The sequence below is a fragment of the Amyelois transitella genome, chromosome 16 (assembly GCF_032362555.1).
Source record: "Amyelois transitella isolate CPQ chromosome 16, ilAmyTran1.1, whole genome shotgun sequence".
NCBI classification, from domain to species: Eukaryota; Metazoa; Arthropoda; class Insecta; order Lepidoptera; family Pyralidae; genus Amyelois; species Amyelois transitella.
In genome coordinates, this window is record NC_083519.1 from 10,769,302 (window position 1) to 10,796,908 (window position 27,607).

The window sequence follows — 27,607 nt, forward strand, 5'->3', positions numbered from 1 at the left end:
GGGACAGGTGACCGACGACCAGCCAGACAGACACTTCTGTCCCTACATACGCAGCTTCGCCGTCACACGCGGCACGTCGGGACTGCAATGAAATTTTATTCCGCACCTTGAATATTGCATGCGACGTCGAATTTAAATAATTTATTGTGGAGGAAAGCTTATATGCACTCCATGTTTATTTTATGAGTTTCACGGACGTAATAAAATTCCCGGATATATGATTTTGGACAGTAAAGACAACAGCGTATAAAGTTGCAATATAGCCCATTATACGAATTTTATCTTCGCGTAATGCTTATGTAAATCTTGTAGGTGTGAAGTAATGTGTGCTTTGTGATCGTGAATAAACATTATCCTCCTGACGTTAGTCAAGGTTGCTATTTTGAATATTATTTCAAACGTGAAAGAATCGATCACGGTACGGTTAACGACATCAATAAATATAAAGAGCAATTATATAGGTACCTACATACCAATTGTCTTACAAAATTCAAACACTAAAAATCTTAAAAAGTTACACAAAAGAAAAAAGACATCCAAGAAAACAGGACAAACATCTTCACAGACTTAAACATAAACACGCTCTCTTTTATCCCGCGTTCAAGAGATTCTTCTAAACAAGTTCATTATAAGTTGAGCGCCACTGCCCACACTGTGCGCACCCAGTCTCAGAGTTTAAAGACAGGAAAACAAGTGGAGTTTTTCACTGGAGAAGCGTGAACGCACCGAGCGACGCGACGCGATGCGACCGCGACGTTGGCATGTCATTTGATCGCGATTTGCGATTTGTTGATTGTTTAATTTGAACATATAGTTTCGGATCAAAATTACCACAAATTTCAAACTGAGGATCGATATAAACTCTCTATTTCTGAGCGGTTTGACTTGAATTTTGTTTTCAATTGTTTAGTATTATTTCCAAATTATATTTTTTTGGGTCTCATAAATCTAGACTTCTCAGTTTTGCATTAATACCTGAGCCGGAAATCCGCTTTAAAGTCAATTAAAATGATACAAAAGTAACTATTTGTAATACCTACCAACTGCAAGTATTTTCTTTTCTTTTTTACTCTAATGGTGTTAGTCGACAAAAATTTCCTATGATTGGGTATACTGGGTATTAATATAGAAAGAATTGTGGCGATGGGTACCTGCTTTACCAGCTGCTAGTTAAATAACACATTGGGCAGTAATTTAAATGGCAACTGCACTAATGGCACCTAGTCATCCACTTTTGGGCACCTCACAGAGGTTAAATATATAATATATAAGTCCTTAATAAAAATTATTAAGATTTCGTAGTTTGTTTAAGTCGGCATTAAATATTTGAAACCAGTTTTCATGCTCGCATAATCTTTACTCCAATACAAATAATACAAGAATAGTCGCATCGCGTCGCTCAATGCAGTCGACAGTTTAGCAAGTTTAGAGATCGTTCTGAGCTCTGCGGGTTTTTCCCGGGGCCTGCGGGCGACTTGCGGTCCGGCGAGTGTCGCACGACGCCACGACAACCGCACTGCAAATGCTAGCGCATTTTGGCAGACCATTAATTTGAACACTAAAATACTAAGCGGTTAGTACCTAATGTTTGTAATGATGATGTTGACTGTTTTTTTATGATAAAATATCTCGCAACTTTTATGATTGTTATTGACGCAAGTTAAATAACATACAAACATATAATCAAGTCTATATTCCCTGCGGGGTAGACAGAGCCAATAGTCTTGGCAAGACTGATTAAGCCAAACAGCAACAAATAAAATTTTATGTGTTTTCGTGGAATTGCGATAAATCACTGTATGCTGATAACCGAAGGCTAGGGTCCTCATTTCCATGAAGGAGATTTTTTCTACATGAATCTTTTAAAATTAGATTTATCATCAGTGACGTAAAACACGTCTGATGAAAAAAGGTCCGCAGCTTTAATACAAAAATAATGTAAACGCGAATATTACCTATATCCTTATATTGGGAAGGATAGTAAAACAACTTTAGTACATCCATTTATAACAACCATCCCGCGGGACCAGCAGGTGCCTCGCATAGCAATGCAGACTCGCCCAGTTTTCATCCCCTTTTTGTTCATATCTGTATAGTAATCCCCTGGTAATTACGGGATACGTTTCTATTAATGTCGCAGGGAGAGCCGGGATCACGCCCTAGTGGGGATGAGGGATGGTGGGGTATTATTTTGATGCTTAACAATTACACGTAAGTACTTTTATGTTAAAACCTGAACAGAAAATACCAGAATCTTTTAAATACTGAGTTATGAATGTGGATGAAACGATATAAGTATGCGGTAAGCGATATAAGTATAACCGCAATGGCGCAAACGCAAATGTAAAGATGAAGTCATTGCCTAGCTGTTGGTACTACTATCAAGTCAGGTAATTCTATTATTCTTCTTTTTACATGAGAAAGAGCAAGACACAAAATACCTGTATTAAAATTTAGAATGAGTCATGTATCTCATGAGGCTTCTTATACTCGTGTACAAACTTACTCGGCTCGGCACACTGACACGTTAAATGAAAATTCGCACAGAGTTTTCACTTGTAGTATATTCTTCTTTTTTTTAATTAAATGAACGAAAGCAGGTTGCCTTAGCAAGTTTACAAATGGAGTGCGAATGGGACTGTTGAAGTGGGAAAGCCTAGACGAACGTACCTTGATCAAATCGGAGGCGTTCTAGCAAGAGGTCAGTTTAAGAGTACCCGAAACCGACAAACTTGCATGAAGAGAGTTATGAATGTGGATGAAGCGAAAGAAGTATACAGGGATCGTGGCTTGTTGAAAGATTCTCTGCCTACACCTCCTGGAATCAGGCGTGATAAGATGTAGCGCTTAAAATTCAGAGGCGCTATCTAGTGTCGATGGCCAAATTAGACTTCAGATTTGATTCACCAAAGCAGTATTTTAAAGTATTCCTTCTGCATAAATACATACATAGGCTTTGAAAACATGTATTATGCATGTATTTATTCTGTACCCTTTTTATTCTGTTTCGTAACTTACCGCCACATACAGGGTGCATCTGGCTGCGATCGCGTGTAATGAAACTTATTTATATTAATCAAGAGCGGAGGAGAGGGGGGGCATGAGGTGAGAGGAGGGCTGCAAATTGAGTTGTCTCGGCGAAGCATCGCACACCTTAGCGGAAATCTCGGTGCAATGGAAGCCATTTTGAAAGAAGTTCCCGAGACATTTGGAAGGCAAAATAGTTGGGATTCGCCGTGTTTTGGAGTAAAGCAAATGTTTATTACAGTTTACTTGATACATAATGTTGCTATCGCTTTTAAAAAAAAACGTGCTTATTAATGTATTCTTTTTTAAATAAGTTTATAACTATTATCCTTGCTCTTGAAAATCGCTTTATTTAAATAACATTTCAGATTGCTAATCTGTGAATCTTAGGTTTGCTCTTATTATATATATTTTGTATTGGTTCTGTTGTATTATTGTAACTTTTAATTTGATTCAGACTGAAATTTATAAAAATCACCCCAATCTTCGTATAAGTTTCAATTTGCAATATATATTAGTGATTCATTACTAGTTTACCAATAAATCGTCTCAAATAGAATAAACATATTTGCATAAAACTTTTTAAGCTTTAGAACAAAGCTTTAGAATAAAGAAAGAGGTCACGATCTCATTGACGAAGCAAAAGAATTTGTTCCCCGCGCGCGGCGCACGCGGCGGGTGTCAGCAGACGCATCCTACGGGATTGTATCCCCACTCCTGTTACATTTCGTGCTCCGCAAAATGTTTCGAGGCAAGTCGTATTTGTTCAACAGCTTTATGTAAAACATTCAGCTGATTTATGCGTATACAAGCTGCACCTCCGGGCTTCGCTCCTGTGGAAATTTTGAGATAAGAAGATATGTATATATTTGGTGTTATATTCTACCCGTTTACCAAATTTCATTAAAACCGTCTTGAAGATTTTGATTGAAATCGAAACAAACGTACGTATGTACTACATCCAAAAATCCTAACAAACTTTACTAACCTTTAGGAGGTAAAGGTTACCTACTGTGTTTAATGGAAGAATATTTTTTTCATTTCTTACCGTTAAAGTTACTTACAAACAAAATAAGTCACGTAATTCCTTGAAAGATGTCATATCTTACATACTACGATAAGTAATGAAAATAATATTCCTTCATTTTCTTTGTTTTTCTTAATTTCGGTTTTCTTGAATTTACAAAAGCGACTAAAGGAAATATATGGAAGGTTATTTTTGTAAATAAGATTTTTTTGTAAACGTCTGTTTTCCGAGCTTCATTATCTACCAAATGTTTCCAAACAATTTATTTTTTGCGTACGTATTGTTTAATATATGAATATTTTACTAACAGTATACTATTAACTCCAGACAACAAACCCACACAAAACTGAATTTAATTCGAATCTAACGAAGAGAGTTTATGCTAATTCACTCATCACGGAGAATCGCTTTATTAAACAAAACGACTGTGAAAAAGAAGACTGAAATTAGACAATTTATATCAAAACGTGAGGTAATTAAATGCATATTAATTCCAGGTGGAATTTGGACGGGGTGGGGTTGCAACCCTCGGAAATTAACTTCGATGGGCCGCCATTGATACCTCGTCAATCTTAACGATGTAAAATAAAGAGTGAACAGGGAGTTATTATCCGTATTATGCAATCACATAAATACATTAACATGTATATTATTGTGCCGTGTGGTTCCCGGCACCAACAGAAAAAAGAATAGGATTTCTATTCCATCTCTTTTCCGTGGATGTCTGAGACTAAGGGAAAGGCTTATATATTCTGAGATGAAAGGTTCCCTTTGTCCTTACCAGTTGTCTCTACTTCGTATATTCGATTTTTTTTAACTTGCTGCATAAGATACTTAAATCGTCAAGAGAAAAACAAACTTTAGTATTTCTATAACATATCATAGTAAAGATTACTTCTGTTATTTTATTAGTTTATAATCAAGGCCCGTTCGTAAATTTTACAGATGTCGTTCATTGGGATAGAATCCACAGGGGACCGCTCGGGAATTCATGACACTGTTGCGCGCAATGTCGCTCAATGATGTTACTATAAAATAACAATTACAAAGCTATATGATTACTATAGTTTAGTTATACATACATTAAATTACAGAACAAATTCACAATGAACAGTCAGCAAAAGGCGCCATAAAATTGCTGCCAGGTAATATTTAACATACTTAGGTACATACAAACAGGTCTACATCCCTTGCGGGTAGACAGAGGTCGGGCTCGAAAAGACTGATAGGCCACGTTCAGTTATTTTACTTTAAGAAAGAATTGAGATTCAAAATTTTTTAAAGTATAGATAAACCTTTATAGAGCAATAGGTTTGTAGGTAGTACGGAGTTAATGGTAAAAACTCGTAAGAAGTAAGTTAGTATAATTATGTATATTATGAGTGATTATCCACGTTTTTATTTCTTACGCAGTAAACAGAGCGAACAGTCTCGCAAAGACAGAAAAGCCACGCTCAGCTGTTTATTTGTATACATTAAATCCGACCGAAAATTCATTTGTTCGTCAACCTCGGTCAAGTAATATGTCAGTCAGTCATTCATTGTCCTCTTTCAAAATGCTTAGATTACATTGTCAGCAACATGTCGCTCGTCGCAAGCAAACTGTTTGTTGAACGTGATTTTCACCGTGTTACGCCGCTGCCTGCGTGATGCACTTCACATCTGTTTAGTGTGTGTTCATGTTTATGTCAATTTTCCCAATGATCTTCAAGATTAATATGAGTAATGGGCATTATTTATAATGTTTTTTGGTATTCTATTTGTTTTAATAATACTTAAGGGGGTTAGCTAATCGCGGTCTAGTTTTATTTGTTTAATTAAAACAATAAGCAATTAAGGCTTCTGTTTTTGTCAATGAATATTAATTTCATCATAAAGCTATCTAACTTAACGTAGCTAATTGTCGCTGTATACCCCGTAATAATAAAGACGTGATGATAAGTAATATCATAACAGTAATTTATTAATAACACTGACGTTTGAATCACTCTATCAAATGATCAAATCAAATGTTTTGACACAAATGTAATTCGAAATAATAAAACTTAGAAGAACTTCATAAGGTGACCTACAAATATAAAATTTAATTTTCAAATGGATTAACTTCATACATCGATTCTCGTAAGATATAGCGGTGTTTGCTCGGGTGACGTCAACATTTTAGCCGATTGATTCCCAGGAATATAAAGAACAAAGGCTTGTTTATTGCGTTGAAATTGAGCTGAAAAATTCCTCCTGTTATATTGTGGAAATACGATATTTCTATAATCCGCAATGCTTTGAAATAACAAGACGACAGCGGCAGCGGGGTGCAACTGTGCAATTTCGTAGTTGCGGCGTTCTTCGCTGCGCGGCCCGCTGCGTCGGTATTTTCCGTTTGAACCCGCCATGCGCCGCGTACGAAATGCTATTATCCAAACGATTCCGTATGTGTCCATATCTAAATGGGTGTATCTGTAGAATTACAAATAATTATTGTGGTTGGTCTTTTGAGGTGGCGGAACAATGTGTTTTTTTATTTAAATGGTGTGCATTAACAAATAAGATCTTAAGCACGCTGTGGCGAAAATCTTAAGACATCTCGTTGTCAGTCTAATCTTGATACATTAACTTGTTTTGATATACTTAAATCATACTTCAATAATTAAACTATAAAGTGAGAAGATATGTTCTTTTGCTTGTTTTAGTTCAAAACTACTGGACCAATTTTGATGAAATTTATTAAGACCTGAAAATTCCCCGAACAAATGCAATGCGTTATCCACAAAACATTTCTCCATCAAAACTTACTATTTCAAAGTTTCCTAAATTTATAATACATTCAAATTATCACTTGTCTGTGCTCCCTCGCCGCGAGTTCGAGAGCGCGTGCAATACCCCGGGCCCGCACCCGGGGCCTTGCGACGCCCGAATTGAATTTAAACGTGTCCGGCGCCGCGGCGACCGGGGCCGGCGCATTCCGGCGATGGCTGGTCGTGAGGAGAACATAGATAAAGGCTTCCTAGATAGATAATACCAAAAAGAAATATATATAGTTATATTTCCCCGAAGAAACAAAAAAAAAACATTTTTATTTTATTTTAATGGTCGTGCCTAGCTTCGAAGTACACCGGCAGAAAGGTACAAAGAATGAAAAGACGAAGTAAATATTTCAAATTGACACGATAATTGTTTTAAGTATTTATGTTGTTTAAGTTTATCAGCCAAAATAGGCAAAACAATATACGGACTGAACTATCAGCGTACAACCTCACCCGCTAGATGTCGTCATGAAGATTCCTCACAAAATAATCGCTTTACATAAACATAAACGAAATCGATAATTATTAAAAATCCATAAAATAAAATTTTTTGGATCACACCGCCTTTAACCGAAATATCGTATGCACAAATCCTTCAATACGAAAAAGGAATCCGTGTCTCGTTTTAGGGGAACGGGAGTCTCGTGTGGAATGCGACACGCGCGCCCGCTCCGGGTTTGATTCCGGTCGGGACGCCGGGTGATCGGGGATTTAACATTTTACACCGCATTACGTTTCATATTCATTGCATAAGGTTGTTGTTTCGGAAACAAGTGCATAAGAAAATGTGTCGCATATTTTTTAAAGTATAGATGAAGTTTCTTTCTAATAAGAGTACCAAGTGACAATTTTTCCAGATCTTTGCTAGAGATGAGGCAATATAAAAAAGAAGCTCAAAATGATTCATTTGGTAGGAGTTGAATTATATTTTAGTTTGGCTTATCACTTATGATAAAGCTGTTTCTGTTCAAAGCATGTATTCTAATTCGTTTCAGTGTAGTGATTTGTTGTGTAAGTATACTGTGTATTTAATAAACAATTTATTAGCTTTCCACAAAGGAAGGATTTGATTGAACGTTCAAAATATTTTCCAACTCCGACGTTAATTATTCGGCTATTATAATAATATGAAACTCTACACAACGCAGCCTTGTATGTATATACGGTAACATAACAGCTGTAATTGAATACAGGTCTCAAGCGAAGCCGTCAGAGGCACAATGCCTGCGCCCGGGGCGCTGAAATACTCGCTGTATGAATGCTCAAGCAATTACTCAAACACCGGTCAGAACTTAAATTAACCGGATCGAACCGGCTGCAGCTGCAAGTGAGGCGCCTTGAACCGGTTCGAACCGGCTCCAACTGGGTAGCGACAACTTTAAAACAACTTGGACACCGAGCGCTGAGTAGACAATGGGCCAAGTTCCTGGTAAACTATTTGGGTAACATTCGTATGCAACACGAATGCTTAAATATAGAAACTCAATTAAAGATACCTACAAATACTATTAAAGAACAGAATTATATAGGAAATGCACCAAGCTATATTAAAATATTTTATTACGGTAGAAATATTAAATAAGACTGTGATGAAAGATATAAGCACGCACGCGCCACTGAGCTATCGATCTTCTGCTGAAACGGAATCTTTCAATTTTTATCTCAATTCCCGACATTTTATCAGCGAGACTCGATGAAGTCTTTGAGATCTAAAAGATCGTAATTAATAGAGTGGAACAGCGTTTAATATTTCAGAAACAAATTGACCAATAAAAGAAAAAGTTGTAAAGTCTTGATTTCCTCAGAGTGGGATTCAGGCAAGTTCCGATCGCAGTCGGATTGTTTTTTAAAGAATTCCCGAGTCCGTCCCCGGGGCCGCGCCCTCGCTGAGAGACGGCGGATCATTTGGTGAAAGTGTCAATAGCCCAATTGTTTTTATTACGTCATTTCTAACGCATTTCCCTTACCTAAATTTAAGCCTTTTTAAACGCAAGTTTATTTATTATTCTTTTTACTTATACATACATATATCACGTATTCATCCCTTACGGGATGGACAGAGCAGTAGTCTCAAAAAGACTCAAACACCATATTCTGGGAGCATGAATAGCCTAGCTATTAGATATTATTTTTATTTTGGATAATTCCAACATAATTTTATTGCCGTGTGGTTCCCGGCACCAATACAAAAGAATAGGACCACTACATCTCTTTCCCATGGATGTCGTAAAAGGCGACTAAGGGATAGGCTTACAAACTTGGAATTTTTTTAGGCGATGGGCTAGCAACCTGTCACTATATGAACCTCAATTATATCATTAAGCCAAATAACTGAACGTGGCCATTCAGTCTTTTCAAGATTGTTGGCTCTGCCTACACCGCAAGAGATATAGACGTGAACGTCCGTATGTTTGTAATTTTATTGGCCCAGCGCGTTGCCATTGGTCGTCGCTTCCACGAGTACACTGGTATAGTAGTTAACAGCACTCGAAGGGGCACTCCAGCCAGTGTGGCATTTGTGTATTGTCCAGTCCGTTACTAGTATACTTACTCACAGAATGAATTTGTAACTTGTATTGTGGAACTGTTTGTTACTAGTAAATAAAAACAAAATTGTATACATCCTTTGCGGAGTAGACAAAGCCAATAGTCTTGAAAAGAAAGTGAAGCCATGTTCAGCTGTTTAGCTTAATGACATAATTTTATAAATCGTAGTATTCCCTTTATTAATACGTACTTCCTCTCTCTGGGAATGAAAATTATTTGTAGGTTCTTTATACGATGAATGAAACACTTAAAGAAAACAGTGTTGTTTTTAACCGACTTCAAAAAGGAGGAGGTTCTCAATTCGACCGTATTTTTTATATAATATTGATTTCTTTAGTTACCCGCGGCATATAGTCCTCACAATATTCTTATACAATATCAGTTACTCATCACTAGAAGCAATATTATGTGACGTGTGATTCGTCCAGCGCGCCGCTCTCCGCGCCGCTCTCCGCGCCGCTCTCCGCGCCGCTCTCCGCTCCGCTCTCCGCGCCGCTCGCCGCGCCGCCCGCCGCCGGCAGCCTCCTGCGACTCACCGCTAATCCCGGCCGAATCGCGAGGAGCGACTAATCCTGCGTGACGGACGGCTCTGTTTATTTTATTCGTTTGGAAATTTATTTAAGCAAAGCCTCGTTCGGTTTGATGCCGCCTAAGTTTTAAATAGAATTTGGGAGTTTTAGATAAGTCGCGTACTTGGCGGGGCCGGCTGAGGCCGGGAATTAATATTACTTTTTAATCACAGCGATCAATGCGTTAATTTATCTTGTGTAAGCTCGAGTTCAGGAGATTCAATTAGGGGAAAATTTTTGGATAAATTACTTTGTCAGTAGCGTTTGCACAGAATTGCTCTTCCATGGGAATTTCAATATATTTTTGCATTTTAATTTTTTTTGTTAACGAAATGAACTTATATTTTTAGTTAAACATCCGTTTTCTATTTTTTTATAAATACTACAAAACTTGCATCATACCGTTATAGATCTTAAAAGGACTCTAAAGTAAGCTTCTGGTTTGAAATGCGTCGTACCGAATTACAGAGAAGCCACGTAGAAGATCATGTCACAGGAAAAACACTGCATTCCGAATACAGCAAATCGAACCTATTCGGCGCGGGACAAAACATATGTAATATAATAACGTGTTTCCCGTGTAGAATATAATCATTACACGTGACAACAATAAAACAAGTTATCCGCTTGAAGCGTTACGCGACATAATTAATGAAGGCGAAGTTTGTCTTGGAAATTATAGATCACGAGACGAACTAATTAATAGTCCGTTGAACTTAATACATGATTACGATATTGGAGCCCCGATTGGAGACGGCGCGAGTTTCCGAGAGATCACATTATCTGCTGAAAACTGGAAGAAGTGCCATGAAAAGGTTGATAAGGGCCTGTCTCAGGTTTCTAAGTGGTTGAGCGAAAATCTTCTTACCCTTAATGTCAAAAAAACCAAATTGATTTCTTTTTATAAAACAGCGATTTCTGCTCCGACACAATTTCCAAAAATCAAAATTCACAAATGTGCGGATTGCTTGACTTGTACAGATCCTAATTGCGAGGAGGTGGAATGGTCGCAGACAATTCGTTACCTGGGTATAACGCTCGATGAAAGGCTTAATTTCGCCGCTCACATTGACGTTGCGAGCGGAAGAGTCCGGAAATTGATTCATACCATGAAATTGCTAAGAGATGCAGCAAATTTCCAGTTGTTAAAGAGTGTGTATCTGGCCCTTTGTCAATCCATTTTAACGTATTGCATATCGGTGTGGGGTAGTGCAGCAATGACATACCTCATCAAACTGGAGCGTGCACAAAGATCAGTGCTAAAAGTAATGTTGCGAAAGTCTTTCCGACACCCTACTTCAGAGGTATATAAAGAGGCACAAGTCCTGAGTGTACGAAAACTTTACATCCTTAAGGTAACACTGGATAAACATAAACAAGTACAGAAACTGCCCAACTACAATGACTTGCTCCGAAGGCGAGTTTTTAGAGTGGAGCAACCTCTTGTCAATTCCGTGTTTGCACACCGGTTTGAACCATTCATTTCAAATTTTCTTTATAATAAAATGGTACGTCTTTGTAACATAAAAGATGTGAGCCCTGGACTATGTAAACACATGGTTAGAGCTCTTTTGATGAACTGGGACTACGTTCAGACTGAGTTGATGTTGACGACTTTGAAGTAAACTTTTGATGCGTTGTCTTTCCCTATTTCCTTTTATTTTTATAAAATGTATAGTTTAAAATGGTAAACTAATAAACCTTATTGTTATTGGCTTTTTGTAAAACTCTGTTAATCGTATTTTTGGCTGCCACAGGACAGGCTTGCAGCCTAGTGTGGAGCCAACTGGCAAATTTTCAATGTAATAGTGTAAGTTATAATAATAAATCATTCATTCATTCATTCATTCATTCATGCTCCGTACTCCGGAGTACTGTTTACAGGTTGGTTCATATTTGGTGAGTTGACTGATGAGCATGATGCATGATGCAGCATGATGTCAGGAAAAGGTCATAAATATAGTCTTAGTAGTGCAGTTTGAACTACACTACTGAGACTAACGTTCAGAGTCGGTCACTTTATTATACATTCGTACAAACATTAAATCACGCATCTTTCCCGAAGTGATAGGCAGAGTCTATATCATCCCACTTGACACGATCTTTGCATACTTTTGTCGCTTCTACACTTTGTAATATTTTATTTGAGTCTCAATTTTAATCAATCCTGCATATTAATATATATGACGTTTCACAGCGCTATCATCTGATTACGTTTGTTTTCTAAATCTTACGAAACAGTAGCACACAGAACCATTTAATGCTTTCCCAAAACTTGCGTGGCTCGAGATACTTCAATAAAGAACCACTCTTAGACGGAACAGGCTTACTATTTGTCTCGACCAGTGTGAACCACCTCTAATCAAAACCAAACATAGGCGGCGGTTATAATGTGCCAGCTCAAACGCCAACAGATTATCCGAGGATTATTTAACTTTGAACTAGTTGAGTTTGCACTGACGACGCACCACTTACAGGTGTGTATTTATAGCTTAACCTGTCACGCGGAATAGGTATTAAATTTAAAGTAATTACAACTAGAAACAGATTCTGCAAACTGTTTCAGTGTTGTTAGTTGAATTTTGCTAGCCAGGCATTTCCAGGAAAGTCTATTTGCAGTAGTATATCTCAGGAGTTGCTAATGGTCAATAAACTTTTCAGTAGACTAGACTACTAATCCGAAACTATGTCAGGTTCCTTAGAACTTAGTTTTTTAAAATGTACTTATTCTCACTATTTAATCAAATTATTTGTTCGATCTAAAGTCAAATTCAATTCTGAAAAATTCTGGTCAATCAATGCATAAAAATAAACTAAAATAGAAATAAAGGCAGTTTTAAATAAAATTCCCGTTACTATGGCCGCCACCTGCCGGTTTAATACAGGAAGCTGCGCCGTGTCGGGTCCGATAAACGGAATCCACAAATCCTTACAATATCCAATAGCAAAAGAAATGCTTCAAATTAAATTCCGAAGCGAAACGTCTGTGAAAAACAACGCCGACCGCTGGATTAGAGCGCGCGACTCCGCGACACCGCGACACCGCGACACCGCGCGACGACGCGACAAAATACAAGCGAAATCCTTTCTCAAATCCCAATCTCACTAAGTTTTACCCATAATCTATTTTAACAAGGGTCGCTTATTGAAATCTCAAAATCGGTTTTACGACGGCACGAAAATACATTTCGCGACTAGCTCTCCAAATACTATTACACATAATTTGCACACTTCCGTCTGAAATACGGGCGGAATCTTAAAGACGCGCGCCCGCGTTTTTATTTGTCTAAGCGGATTACGTGATACTTTCTGGAACTGAAAACTAAGGCGTCATTTGTCCCTCTTTGCGGATAAGGAAAAAGCATTAGAATAATGGTAATAAATGGAATGTGGTCGTAATGTTGGCGATTTTTCTGGTTTTGAAAGACCTAATCTCGTGCTGGTCGCGGCCCGTCCAATCGAAAATTGAATTTCAATGTCACAACAGTGCAGATGTAAAAATCGGAGGCTCAGGGCGATCGTTGGGGGCTGTGCGCGCGCAGCGGGGAGTGAGGGGCGGGGCGGGGTGCGCGCGCCGCGTTGCGCGGGTTTCAGGCGGCAGTGTCCCGGGCCGGCCGCGGCGACTGCACGTGTCGGCGATGTGTGTCCCGCTTCCCCCGCCGCCGACTCGCGCGTGACGTGTGCCAGCGATTGTGCGACCGCAGTGAGTGTAGTGTGTGCGGACCGCGACTGAGTCGCGCGACGGCGCGATGAGCGCGACGCGCCGTGAGTAGCCTGTGCGATTAGTCGCAAACGCAACACTTCCATAATCCTGTAAGTTTGGGTGTTCTTTGAAGTGACGACGGCCGAAGCCGCAGTGAGTTCTCTCGTTTGATTGAGTGCTCGTCAGTTTGACGATTTTGTTATTTCACGCTGTATGTAGGTGAGTGATTTTATTTCTTTATGTAATTAGTTGTTAAGGCCCATTTTATTCGATATTGAAACATTTTATGATCCAACAAATTGACGGACCGTCGGATATTATGGTCCTTCGAGCCGGATTTCTAAGCTTTACGGCATTGCCTCTTTGAACTACGAAAATGATAAACTTATTACAATATTGTGTGCGTAAACAATGTAGCTCACAAAAATCATAATTAATTAAATTTCAGCTACCTGGCTATTGCTCGCATCTCGTAAAAAATTAAAATCACCATTTTGAAAGGCGCGAATTGCAAATGTTGGATGCTTAAAAAATTGCATGATCTCTTTCGTCAATTTAAAGCGGTCAAAGATATTATTTTTTTATGAGCAGTCGTAATCATGAGACGTAAGTGTCCAATAAACACCAAACTTTTCACATACTTACAGGACTGATTATGACTTTACCTCTTATATTAATACACGAATATGACGCAATATCTTATATTGATGAAACTAACATTTTTATCTAAATTGCAAAGCCAAATGAGAATATTTCTGTTATGAAAAAAATATGGCGATGTGAACTATTATATCGTAAACTAACTTTTACCCATGACTTCAGTCGTTAGTAATTTTCAGGAATAAAAGTAGCCACGCTAACAGCCCAGTATTTACATGAAATCAATTCTCACCAGAACTATGTTAAAACTAATTTTTTAAAAAAACTAGGCGTCAAGACAATGATAAAATAAATGATCTCTCGAACAATTTCCTTAAAAGCTAAGTGAAAATAACATCCCCTTAGAAATCGCAGCTAAACAACGCTGAACAAACGACACGAGCGGCTTAAGTTGGTTAAATTTATACTTCGAATGTGTGAAGCGGCACAGAGGCTGGAACGCGGATTGAGATTCTGAAGCGGCGGAGAAACGCCTGTAAAACTTTATGGCGGCCTCGGCATTAGCTTCCCGCTGATGGTGCTGAATAAAACATTCAATTCCGACCACTCTCTTTGATTAACTACGTAATTACTCATATAACTGATATCTACACTCCATATTTTGGCGAAGACTCATAGACATTAATCGATTTAGTTTGTAGTTGAGTCTTCTGTCTACTTCAGAAATCTGTGTGATGACGAAAATCGAACAGTGCAAAGGTTGGTTAAAGATTTAACACCAGGACGCGCCATCTTTTTTAATGGCGAATCTGGCAGATCATACTAACGAAGACCATCAGGTCCACGTCCATATAGCATTATCAAGCACATCATATAGATTCTTTAGTGTACAAGTGTTAGGATAAGTTGGGCACGCCATTAGGTGCGCCATCGTCCGGGCAGTCAAATTGATATTTTATTTTATTGTATTTTATATATTTGGATGACCAACAGCAAGTTATACAATCATTAGATTTTCAATTATACATTTAAAAGCCAATTACAGGTCTTCACTAATAAAAACAGTTTAAAAAATAAGATTTTCGAGAACGCCAATTAAACACACACCAGTTAATTATAACATTGAAGCAGATGCTTAAGTGCATACGTACTGTGAATAGTTAGTCTTAAAGAAGATAAATGTAAATACTTAATCACAAAAGAAGTTTTCATACAACAAATGCTTAGCCCTTGCTGGAGAGGTGTTAAAAATATCAATGTCTATGGTTTACTATCCTTTATAACGGCCGTCGTGATGAACTAGGAAGACGTTTTCCGCTCTGCAAGAAGTATGAATGATGATCATACTCTAGTTGATGATGTACGTACGTTAATTTTAAATTAGTACGTGACAATTGCTGACATTTACCGTAATCGTTGTTGTCGTTATTATTATGATAGCGTTTGCGCTAGTCTTGTCCTCCACCTGCGAAATTAACAGATTGTTGACTTTTTCGTATATTTCGATAATTTATTACTCTAAAATGCAATAAATTACTCATTGACGTTAATGTAAGACGTGTAATGTCTCCCACTGATTAGAGCGATCGTTCATTTAGCCAAAGAATTCCTTGCTTGATAATTTTTCCAAGGTTACAGTACAACAGATCAGAATAAATTATCTAGAAAAAGTGCGAACAAAGCGGTGTCGACGGAGCGGAAAGTTCACAAAGAAGAAGCGAGAAGTAGATCCGATCCGGCGATAGCTCGCAGCCGATCTACACCGCTCGCAGATTGACCAGTCAAAAGAAAATTAAAAAGTGGAGGCGAAGTTTAACTTGCTTTGAAAGACGAACTTGAAAGAAGATAAAAAACTACTTTCGTGGTAGTTGTATTTTGTGTAGATGAATTGCTTTAACATCCACAGTATTAAGACCGCATGATATATTTTTGTGCATGTCAAAAGAAACATAAAACGTTTATTTGTTTAGCTAAAGATATATGAAATTAATAATTAAAATAGATAAAAATTGTACTATAAAGAAATGAATATTTTGGTACTACAAAAATTAAATAGAGTTCGAATGTAAAACTTATGTATAATTCAGAGATGGTTTTTGCACTATTCTGCATAACCTCACAACAAAGTAAAAAACACAAAGACAAAAGACTAATGTATTACGTATAAGTAACCTAAAAAATATAGTAACAATTTAATTTGGCAGAATAAATAGTTATTCCAGAGATATTTGATATGCGTCGGGAGTTTAACATAAGGTTAAGAGGTCAGCTATTAATAAATATGAGTTGGATATAAGTTGAAAAGATGGACACTGGAACTAAATGAACATCGAATATTTTTAAACAATTTTTTTTTCAAACAGGGATATCTAAAATGAAAGCCAGTGCCACAGAACCAATTGTAACATAACTAACTCAATAAATATATTTTAATTTATCTCAAATCTGTCTTTACACTAATTTTTCATTTTTTTTTTAATCGTGTAAACAGGGGAGGCTTATATTTCATCTTTCCACTTACACACTTCCTTGCTCGACTCTTCTTTCACTTCACCTACATTCACAACTCTGTATATGCTAACTCATCAGTTTAAGGTACTCTTGACCTGACCTGTCATCAGAAAGATCAGATTTGATTAGTATTTTGCTTATTAAGCCTGTTTTCGTTCATCTTCTCCACATGACCAAACTATCCACGCTTTTCTATTCTCGTGTCTATAATTTACACCTAACTAAGTATTCCATTCTTGTTAACTCCTTTGCCATAACACCAACTAATCTCGGATGACAAGCGAAGAGCGACGGGTCTAATAAAGTGCCGGTGAATAGAGCAGACAGTACGAAGAGAATGGCCCTAACCTTATTGCAGGGCGGTCGGGATCTCCTTGCGAGGGTCCAACGGGATTAGCCCTTTCGGGAGCGCGATAAACTAATATGCGGCGCGGAATTGACTTGGAATTAGGTAATTTGCTTCAAAGGAATACTATAAGATGTTTGGGATACCATCTTAATGGTATTTTTTGGGTGAAATGTGGATTCTGTATTAGCACTGTTTGTTTACTAGAAAATAAATAATGTAGAATAGATTTCTCATATGAATGTATATTATATTGCCACGCAATAAGCCTAGGACTATAAATTTTAGAAAACCTGATCGATAGTGAAATTAATGACGTAATTGATCCATATTATTTTTTTAAATGGGCGGTGATTGTTACTAACAATTAATAGATAATAATGCATTTATTAAATTATATCACCTTTGTTGCCTTTCTATCGGTACCCGCTTCCTCCATAAATTCAAAAGGCGATGGCGCCGTGTAGTTTTGGCGGGCTGGGCTCAAGTTCCACATAACCAAGTCAAAGATTTTCCTCTTGAATCTCTTTAGACATTTCAAAAATAGTCGAGCCGTCGATTCCTTATTCAAGCCACTAATACTTCAGAAGGAAATAGAATTCGCAATGATCGTAAGGCCCCATCTAAGGTGTGCTTGGCGTTCGATGGTCCTGCTATTACTAACGTCCGCTTGCAATGCATTAAGAACTGCATATAAAGATAGAGGTATGTGCAGAAGACTTGGATCGAAACGTTTACTATACAAGTAAAATCTAAATGATTTATAAAATATGGAATTACATATTAATGCTGTACTAAGTACTGCTCAGTATCTTGAAGATATTGGCAAGAAGATTGAAGACGCTTCACTTGCTGCAATATTTTAAGGTGGGTTGACAGCTTATTATAAACCCATGATTATAGGATTAGAGAATGGTAACATTACTATAAGTACAGATCTCATACACTTAATATTATTCTACAAAAATACTATTGCTGTAAAAATATCGTTCTATCAGAACTATGGTCTAAACCAACAGAAAGTAGTCTCGAAGGTCCCCCACTGGACCTCGTCAGCGAGCATCGGTCCCCCGGCGTTGATAAGCCGCCGCCGCGCAAACCTCTTTACGACGCGATTTTACGCCGAAGCCTTCACTCCCCTAAACTTACCGTCGTAAAATATTGTGACGGCCGCGCTGACGCACAGTAAATTATGTACGGAGACTAAGATGTTATAAATGCTTCGTGATATTATATCAGTATTGCAAGATAACCATCTTATTCAAATGTCTTTTTTATCTCCATGCTCAAGAAGCTAATATAAAGTCGCAAAATTAATACACATATACAATATATGCTTTTTGTGATTTACATATTTTGCAAGTCAAACTCTATGTGCATTTTATTTTGATAGTAGTAAAGTAAACCTGACTTTTCTCAACTTAATAGTTTGAAACTATTCAAGCTGATTATTCGTTTCAATTAGTATGGGTATCTAAAGAAAATTAATAAATAATTCACTGAAAGAGTAAACTTAATTTTTAAATTTTTTATAAAAACTTAATTTTCACAATTTTTGCTGTTCTTTTTTTTACTTAAGTATATTAAGATCCCAAAATGATCAACTGTATGAGACTCTGCATTAACCTCTTCTGTGTCAAGCAAGTCAACCGCGTATACTTTGTTTGGATGAAGTCGCGATAGGAATCTGATCGGCCGCGCCTCGGTTTACGACTCGTGCGTCGGTGTATAACATTGTATCGAGGGGAGGAACTATCATGTAACAAGCAGAACCAACGTAAAGAAATTATGATAAGTCTGGTAACTAGCGCGTTGCAACAGGCACAATGTATCGGTCGGTAATATATCGCTCCTGTACTTGGACTGGTATATATGTTTTTACTATTAAGTACGACATAAATTATGACAAAATATCCTGACTGTGTGGTGACAGATTACTCAAAACAATCAACTTCAGATTGTTCAAACTAAGGACTGTTTACAGAACTTATCTACTCACAAAAAGAAGTGATATTTTTAAAATAAATTAATTCCATTCCAACGAAATTCGTTTTATCCTTTAAGATTGCGAATAAAATAGAAGTCAATAAAGATTTGCGTTATTTTAAGAAGACACATTCTGTACTCCGTTTTATCTGAAAGAAATAAAAACTTGAATTCAAAGCGATGGAAAATCATCAATCAGCGATCTTGTTGATACGAATCATTTAGTTGAAATAAATTGATATATATATTAAAAAAAAGTCTTAGTCAGAAAAATAATACAGTTTGTTGTATCTATCAACGTAAAGTCCAAACTGTACTGAAATTAGTGACACGACAGGACTAAGTACCCTAGTTTATGCTAGCTACTAAGTTAACTTTGGATTAGGTATATATATAGTATATACATATATATTAACACGTCTATATTCCTTGCGGGGTCTTGAAAAGACGTGAAGGCCTAGTTCAGCTGTTTGACTTTATACAGGTAAATACAAAAATCCAGATACAGATACATACGTCTATCACGTTAGGAAAAAATACGTTTTATTATGTATGCATACAAATTAGTATAGTAACGTGAGGCGTGTGACTCGAAAATTACTCTTCTTATTACTAAAAGCTTTTACAAAAAAGAATAAATTTATTGTCCATCAATATTCTAAGTGAAATTTAAACACCAGTTTTTCCTTTCAATGAAACCTCTAACCCACATTTCATGTCAAAACTAACCTAACTAATATCACATGGGCGACAAACAATGACCCGCCGCTCTGATTGATATCCGCCGCTAATGGCCGCGCGCTAGAGGCGCAAATCGCTACACTCACACATAATGGAGATTTAAGTGGTCCCGCCACAACTTTAGCGCCATTACTCGAGGGCAGGTCTAGGAATTAAAGCGCAGAACTAAACTTGTACTAACAAAATCAGGTATCTGGGCAGTGTAGATTTGACGGCAGATTAAAATTATTTTGTACAAATTTTATTATTGTGTATTTTTTTTTGTGATACAACCTTAATATTTATTTATATTTGCAATTAGAAAAAAGATCATAGGCCTCCCTGCCTGGCTTGTACGGATAAATAAGTACGTCGGTAAATATAGTCCACTGCAGGATATAAGAATCCCCGGAAACCTCCAAAATTTTCTGTTAGAATTTACTCTAAAATGTCCAGTATCCTTATGCAACTTTAATATACCCTAACCCTAATAGGCTTTTCTTGTGTTTTTACTGTTGAAGTGTTTACTGTGAGACCTTTCCATTAAAAATGATTTTATTTCAACTTTACCTGAACATCAAGCAACCCTTCAAAGCCATAAATCATTTCTAGACTTAAAAACAAGCGATAAGCTGCAAATTGATAGATGGTTTAACCGGATCCAATACAGTTACATATTTAAGGCGCGCGGTCCGGGACTAATGGATGTAATTAATGGGTTGTCGCCAGGCGTCCTGGTTGTCGCGCGGCCGCTCCGCCCGGTCGCGGCGACAACCAGGACACTTCTTCAATTATTCACTGCTACCAGTTTGATTAGTCCACGAATTTGTGAATATTTCATTTTGTTGTTTTTTAAGCCTTTTAGTGTAAAAAAGGTTCTAATGTTTAATTAATTTCAATGAGTCTTTTAAATTATTTTGAAATTGTTGCTTTTAATTGTATGATGAAATTAGAATAAACCTGCCATATGTTAATTCGTTATTATTCTGACCAAAGTTAGTAAATATAGAATTTAATGTAATGCTTTAGGTTTTTGTTTTCAGTTAAATAGCCGAATATGTATTTTAAATACTTAAATATATAGAAATATTTTTTGAATGAGTTTCATATTCATCATGAAAGTTTTAACTATTAGTGCCTGAATGCCATAAACATCTGTTCAAGATATTTTAAGTTTATTGGTACAAACGAAGTTATTAGCATTTTTTTTAAAGTTTGAATATGATTAGATTGAAAATTTTAAATATTTATAAAACATTAATATGTATGTTAATTTGTGACATTCAAATATTCCATTTCATCTCAAACTATCAAAATTCTGTTACAAAATTATTAATATAAAGTACTACTGCTGAGTTATCAAGTTTTTAATAAAAGTTTCAAAGATAATTTGGATAAATATTCAAAATAAAATATAATAAATTTAATCCGAGATCACCTTTAAAATTCCCTTAAAAATCTAAGTTAAATTCAACCAACCTATTACCAATGGCTAAATTATCATAACATTACACGTTATTGATTATTTTATGGTAATATGAGCTCCGAATAAAAATGATATTCCGAAGCAGAGGCGGCCGTGATGGATGGCCCGTAATACTGCCTTCACGAGCTTACAGAAATATAGTGCTTTATAAGCTCTCGCCGGCACATACATCGACGTTATGTGCTAAGTACTTTTAAATGAGCTTCTTATATCGTTTAGAGTACGCGATATCTTGTAGTTTGAGATGAAATGGGATTTTTTTTTGTTTTTGATGACATAAAAAATTAATTCGGCCCGGTGCTTTTTTTCGTGAGTTCATCCAAGAATATAAATTCCTCATATCATTCTGAATCTACACATTAAACGTTTTCGATTACGTAAAAATCGGTCCCTATACCTGAAACTGCATTTCTTAGCCCTAGACTGTTTAACCACTTGACATTTCATACAATTTAAATGAATAGAGGTGAGCCAGTTTGTCTAGCAATTAATAACAATACAATAGCGACGATAGCGGCCTCTGCCGGCCGTATCTGTACCTTTGTTCCGCGGGCGGCGCCACTGTCGCGATAACCTCGTCGGAGATAAGGCGGATCCTGGCTCACTCTGAATGTAATCTCTGGAGAACCGCTTTTATTGTGTTGGAATACAGTCTGGCCTTTCAAAATGCTCTAAAAATGAGGTTATTATATTTAGATTTCTGCTATAGGTATATTGTTATGTTAAAGTCACCTTCGACAGTCTTATTCTTTCCTCTGGCGGTCTCTTCTCGGTTATTTCCATCTGTCAGGGGAGGAGCCCGTGATGCCTTTGATCATGTTCCGTGATTGGCCAAGTCAGGTTGTTACTCGCGGGCAACCTATGCGTCTATTTTCCTGAATGTGCCAGTTTCCTCACGATGTTTCACTCACTATGAGATCGTTGGTTAGCACTCGGACTAATTTACATAACTCAAGATAGTGTTACGTGTCCAGGCTTGGATTTGAGTCTGTGCCTCGCTATCAGGCTTTTTTGAATCGGACATCTTAACGACATCCGACGCTAACACCACCTATTTATGTGGAACCTTGTTTATCATTCGAAACTGTATTTAAAATACACCTGTTTGAAATAAAGCCGAACAAGCCACAACATTAATCTCATGAAACGCTCTCGTATAGTGACGTCACCGTGTAATGACGTCACTCGTAGTTTGGAGTGTGTTCGCGCATTAATTGCCGCCTGGAACACTCGCGCTGCTGGCAAAAAATGACATGTTCATTCGTTCACATTGTGGAGCTGAAGAGGTATGAATATTTCATGGTTCCAGACTATTTATCTTTCATATAACACCATATGGGAATGGGAACGCTGCAAAGAAAACGCCTAGACGAATATAACAGAAGAATGTGCACAAATCGTGGGAAGTGGAAAGATGTAGTCTATGCCTTCTCCTCCGTGAGAAGGTGTTATGTGTCATCTTGTCCTTGTCCGAATTGGTTTGCCAGAAAATACAAAATGAAATACCTAGTAAAAATCATAGTCGTCTTGTATTTGATCAAAATTGTTTAAAGTACTTCATTCAAACTTTTGTATTCAGCCACATCCAACAAAAAATACCTTAAAACCGATCTTTGGCTCTCTAAAACCACGTGAGTAAAGATCAGATCCTCTTAGATATGTGATGACAAGATATCGGCCAGTTCATTCCAAATGTCGAGGTCTCTTCAATCACCTTTATACTTTGAAAGGATCTCAAAGGGGTCACCTCATGAGAGCCCTTCACGACATATTATACTTAGCTTCTGAGGATATATCAATCTGAAAGGGGTCAGAAGTTTCATTCAAATGAACACCTTAAACCTTTAGTTATTGTTTATTTGACAATTTTGAAAATAAATCTATTCTGTTTTATTCTAACAGCTTTTATTGTGAATATTTGTGGCGTGGCACCATTAGGTTGCTTCTCGGTTTGGAGTATACTTTATTTTATTAACTACTAAAACATCCCAATTTGATCAAGTTACATTTATCCTTCATCAGATGTTTCCTTTCCCGCTTTTGTAAGAACCATAGCAAGTGAAAATCTACTATCTCTGTCTAACTCATCAAAAATCGCAAAAATGTTGCATAGCTAAACCTCATAACTCGTGTAACAGCTAGTTAAATACAAGTTGTATTCGACTCATTTGTATCCTTTCTAACTACAGTTTAGTTCAGTGGTACAATTAGTCATGATAACGTTTCGACGATTAATAACTATGTAGATGGCGTTTTGTTTTGACTTGTGACTCATTTACAAACGTCGTCCGGATTTCTTTATCATCAATTTTACTTTTGATTGTAATTCAAGGTATTTCTTCATTTATTATGGTTATAAATGTTAAAATATAATGGTATGTTGTGTTAGGGTTAATTAACTTAAATTTAACAGCACGTGTACAAGTGGGCTACGTTTCGTTATGGAAAAGTTTAGGTCAGTAAAAAGAGTCAATTATTCAAAATTGAGTTTATACCTAAGATATCACTTATATTATGTAGGAGACGCAAAATGTTTTTACTAAGCGAGTCTAGTCTTGAGGATTATATTTATGAGGTTTACCATGACTCACTCATGAAGCGTTATCTGATGATGCTATATACAAATCCTTCGATCACAGGCAAAATAAAGGAAAGAAAATTATATATATTGCCACTTTCAAGATTACTGTTCTAGAATACAACACAGCTAATGACCCACGAAACCTTTGACGAATCGTCCTCTTTACCTAACAATTCATCAACAGTGTTTATCGATAAAATCTGTGCGATTAATAGCTGGGTTCACACATTAAACCGCGTTTTGTCTCGGCTGATCGATGTTGGCTTATCTTTCTATCGTAATGGCGGTAGTTAGAGGCGACTACACGCGACCGCCACAATTTGTGTAGTCGCCTCGCGCGATGTCACGGGCGACCGCGAGCGACTGAAGTGTTGCGCGGTGCTTGATGAAAGCGCTTGCACACAAATTTTCATTTCTTTTCGTTTGACTTCCATAGCGCAATTATTAATGCGTTACTTAACGAAGAAAAGTGATGAATGGAGGATGCTCCACTTAACTCCACCGACAAGAGTTAGCTCTTAAATTGAGAAGAAGAACTTAGAAGTCTTGAGTTGATTTATCAGTGGATAAATATTTGTACTTCGTCTTTTTACACATCTTTTTGGAGTTCTGGACGAGTTGTAATTTGTATTAACGGTAATTCTTGGATAACTGATACAAATTTTACTGGCTTTAGATAAAACGCGATCATTCATTAGTGCAAGATTAATGTAACCAAAATCTTAACACTCCTAAAAAATTAAAAATAGTTGATTACTTCTTTAATTAAAAATTATATAAAAAAATATTATAATAATATTATTTTTAATTATATTTCGTGTTGTTGACAGCCAGCATTATGCTGTGACGGTGCTCTTTCGGTAACTTAAATTCAAACATACTTGTATTTTTATGTTTGTTTTTGTGTTTTCTGAAAAATATTTTTTCCTTTTTTTACGATGCAAAATTGACATTCATTTTTTTTCTACTCAACCTAATTTTTGAAGCATGAACATTAGTATTATTGGAGTGTTGTCTTCATCCAGGGGTGATTAAACACGAATTCCCAAAGCGAAGGGTAAAATAAAAACAACGAGGCTAGCAACACTGAAGTAGCTTTATGTGCGCACGAACCGAGCGTGTTCAAGAGTGCTTCAGGCTTCTCATTGGTTGATTTTATTTTAACAAAATGTCAAGAATGTACCGAAAATAAGCTCGAGTGCCATCCTTCTTTATTAAATTTGACGGCCCCTGTGGCGCAGCGGTAATAAGTGTAGGTCTCCAGTTCGAATCCCGGCCAAATGTTTATCTAGGTATCGTTGAGCAAGTGTCTCATAACACGAGTTTCGAACTTACTTCGAGGTTAACTCAATCAATGTAATTTGTCCCGTAAATACTCGTATTTAGGAAGAGGATAAGCCCATTCATGTTTTGATGCTGGTCTAGTAGATACGAAGCAAAACATGTTGTGTCTAACTACTTCTCTTCGCGAGAAGAGATTGTAAAAGTGAATCAAAGACTAATGAACTTGGGATTCTTCCGTTAGCTATGAGCCAGCACCCTGGCATCAAGTGATTCCATCACTAAGCCATCGCTCAGCTCCATAGATAAGGTTAAAGCCTAGTGAGTATTAACTCACTGTGTGTGTTACTATTTTACACTAACTACACAATGTGTGTATTTTTATCTCCATAAATAAGGTAAGAGCCTAGTGAGTTTTAATGGAGATAAAATAGAGACACACACAACACTAACACGACTTTTGACAGGCTAGTGATGAAACTGTTACTAAGTTGTATTTATTAAGCAACTGTACGGAATCTTATGAGATTTTAAGAACATTTAACTACGTTGTAACTTTACATGAACTAGAAGTCTACTTTATTAAGTTTGCGTTCGTTTTAAAATGAAAATAAACTTACTCCTCGCGATTTCTCAAGCTTCACGTGATGTCACATAACTTCGAAGATTTACTTGAATATTCATATCTTTTTAAAATAGGTTATAGTGGAAGAAGTTATAGTGCTGTCTTTGCCTACTTCTCGGGGGAAGAGACGTAGTTTTATGTATGTGTGGTTTATATTTAAAAATACTTTGTGATATTTGCATCTTGGCAGGTAAGAATAGGCCCACTCCATTTCTTTTGTCGTAAAAGGTTACTAAGGGCGTATTCATCTCATGCAAGCCACTACGCTGTTTTGGTAGCGTAGTAAAAGCATAGCGTGTGCTAGTTGTGTCTCTTCCCGTGCAGATTGTAAAAGTTAATCAAGGGAAATGATAAGTTCAAGTTTCCTCTTTTTAACGGGATGGACTAGCAACCTATCTTCTTTAAATATCAATCCATCATTAAGGGTAGCCTTCAAGTCTAGGAACTATTGGCCTTTTGCCATAATAAAAAAGTCGTGATGAATGTGTACGTGTGGAGAAAAAAGTTTTTAACGTACTATAAACATTAACTCCATAAAATTATTGATAAATCGCTGAATTTTGAGAGCGTCAATAAAATAGTTTGTGAGACGCGCGCCTCACCGAGCCCGCCGCAGACGACGGGCAGTGCGGCTCATCTCTCAGAACTGTTGCCACTGACACCAATTGTAAAGTAAATATCTGTGAAAACGTTATAAAGGAATTAAATTAAAGTGTACAGTATTTTCCTTTTAATTCATATACTCGTTTACAATTCCGCCTCTTTCCCAAAGAAGTAGACAGAGACCTAATTTTTCCACTTGTCATGATCTATGCATAGATTGCATAGTTCTTTCGCTTGATCCCTCACTCAATCACTATTTTCTAGCTAATCGGTTTATTGTAACCTTGACCTTTCACCAGGATGTAAAAGGCGTCTAAAGGAAGTCAGATAGACTTATAAAGTTGGGATTCTTCTTGTAGGCGATGTGCTAGTAACCTAGTAAATCTCAATTCAATCATTAAGGCATATTCAGCTGGGCGTGGCCTTTTAGTCTTTTCAAGACTATAGACGCGACTATAAGTATGTTGATTAAGGTAGGTTCGTCGTGTCCTACCTGTGTGCCCCATTTACATGTATACTTAATTTAATATTCCAGTTCTAGTTGCGATGCACAAATAGGTTTTTGGTATTTGGTAACTCGATTAATTCAGACTGTTCCATCTTGCGACTTGCACTCTGCTCCGCAAGTTATGGACTAAAAATTAGTCATTTTTATTTTCTCTCTTTTTTCTTACATGACAATTGCAACACAAGATAAAAATGATTGTGATCGTCCATTGTTACCGTCTAGCGCATCACTCCTACTTCGGCTCCTGTTTACATTTCATAACTCGAGTGCGGAGCCTTGACACGTCACTCCATCACACGGCTCCCCGCGCTCCATCTCCGGCCGAGCGTCACGTACGGAGGGGATGGTGACTATTAGGCAAACGATCTTGAAGGGGTCTTTTGTAACTGATATAATATGTAAAGTAAGGGTTTCTTATCTCAGTTATCCGACAGATATTGAGTAAATTTAATTTTTATTGCAATTTTTTAATAAACATACAAGATGACTGCACGTTATATTGTCTTATAACACTGGTCAGATTGAGGTCAAACGCAATCAAATTATTATAAAAGGAGATTTGTTTTTTTCCTATGCTGTGTGGTTCCCAACACTTTTGAATACGACCACTCTATACTTTCCCTTGAATGTCGTAACCAATGTAATTGCCATAATAATTGAATGTAGTTTTTACCATGTCCCATTAT

General features: G+C 37.0%; 1 protein-coding gene across 2 annotated transcripts in view; it reads left to right on the forward strand.

The window, feature by feature from the left end:
- The first annotated feature begins 13,590 nt into the window (after positions 1–13,590).
- The window catches only part of LOC106139592 (lachesin), a 68,217-nt gene continuing 54,200 nt past the window's right edge, over positions 13,591–27,607 (forward strand). The window contains exon 1 of one of the 2 annotated variants that reach the window (XM_013341066.2): positions 13,591–13,893. The gene's annotated coding sequence lies outside the window, so the exon portion shown is untranslated. The remainder of the gene's footprint in view (positions 13,894–27,607) is intronic. The other variant, XM_060948527.1, reaches the window with a different exon arrangement.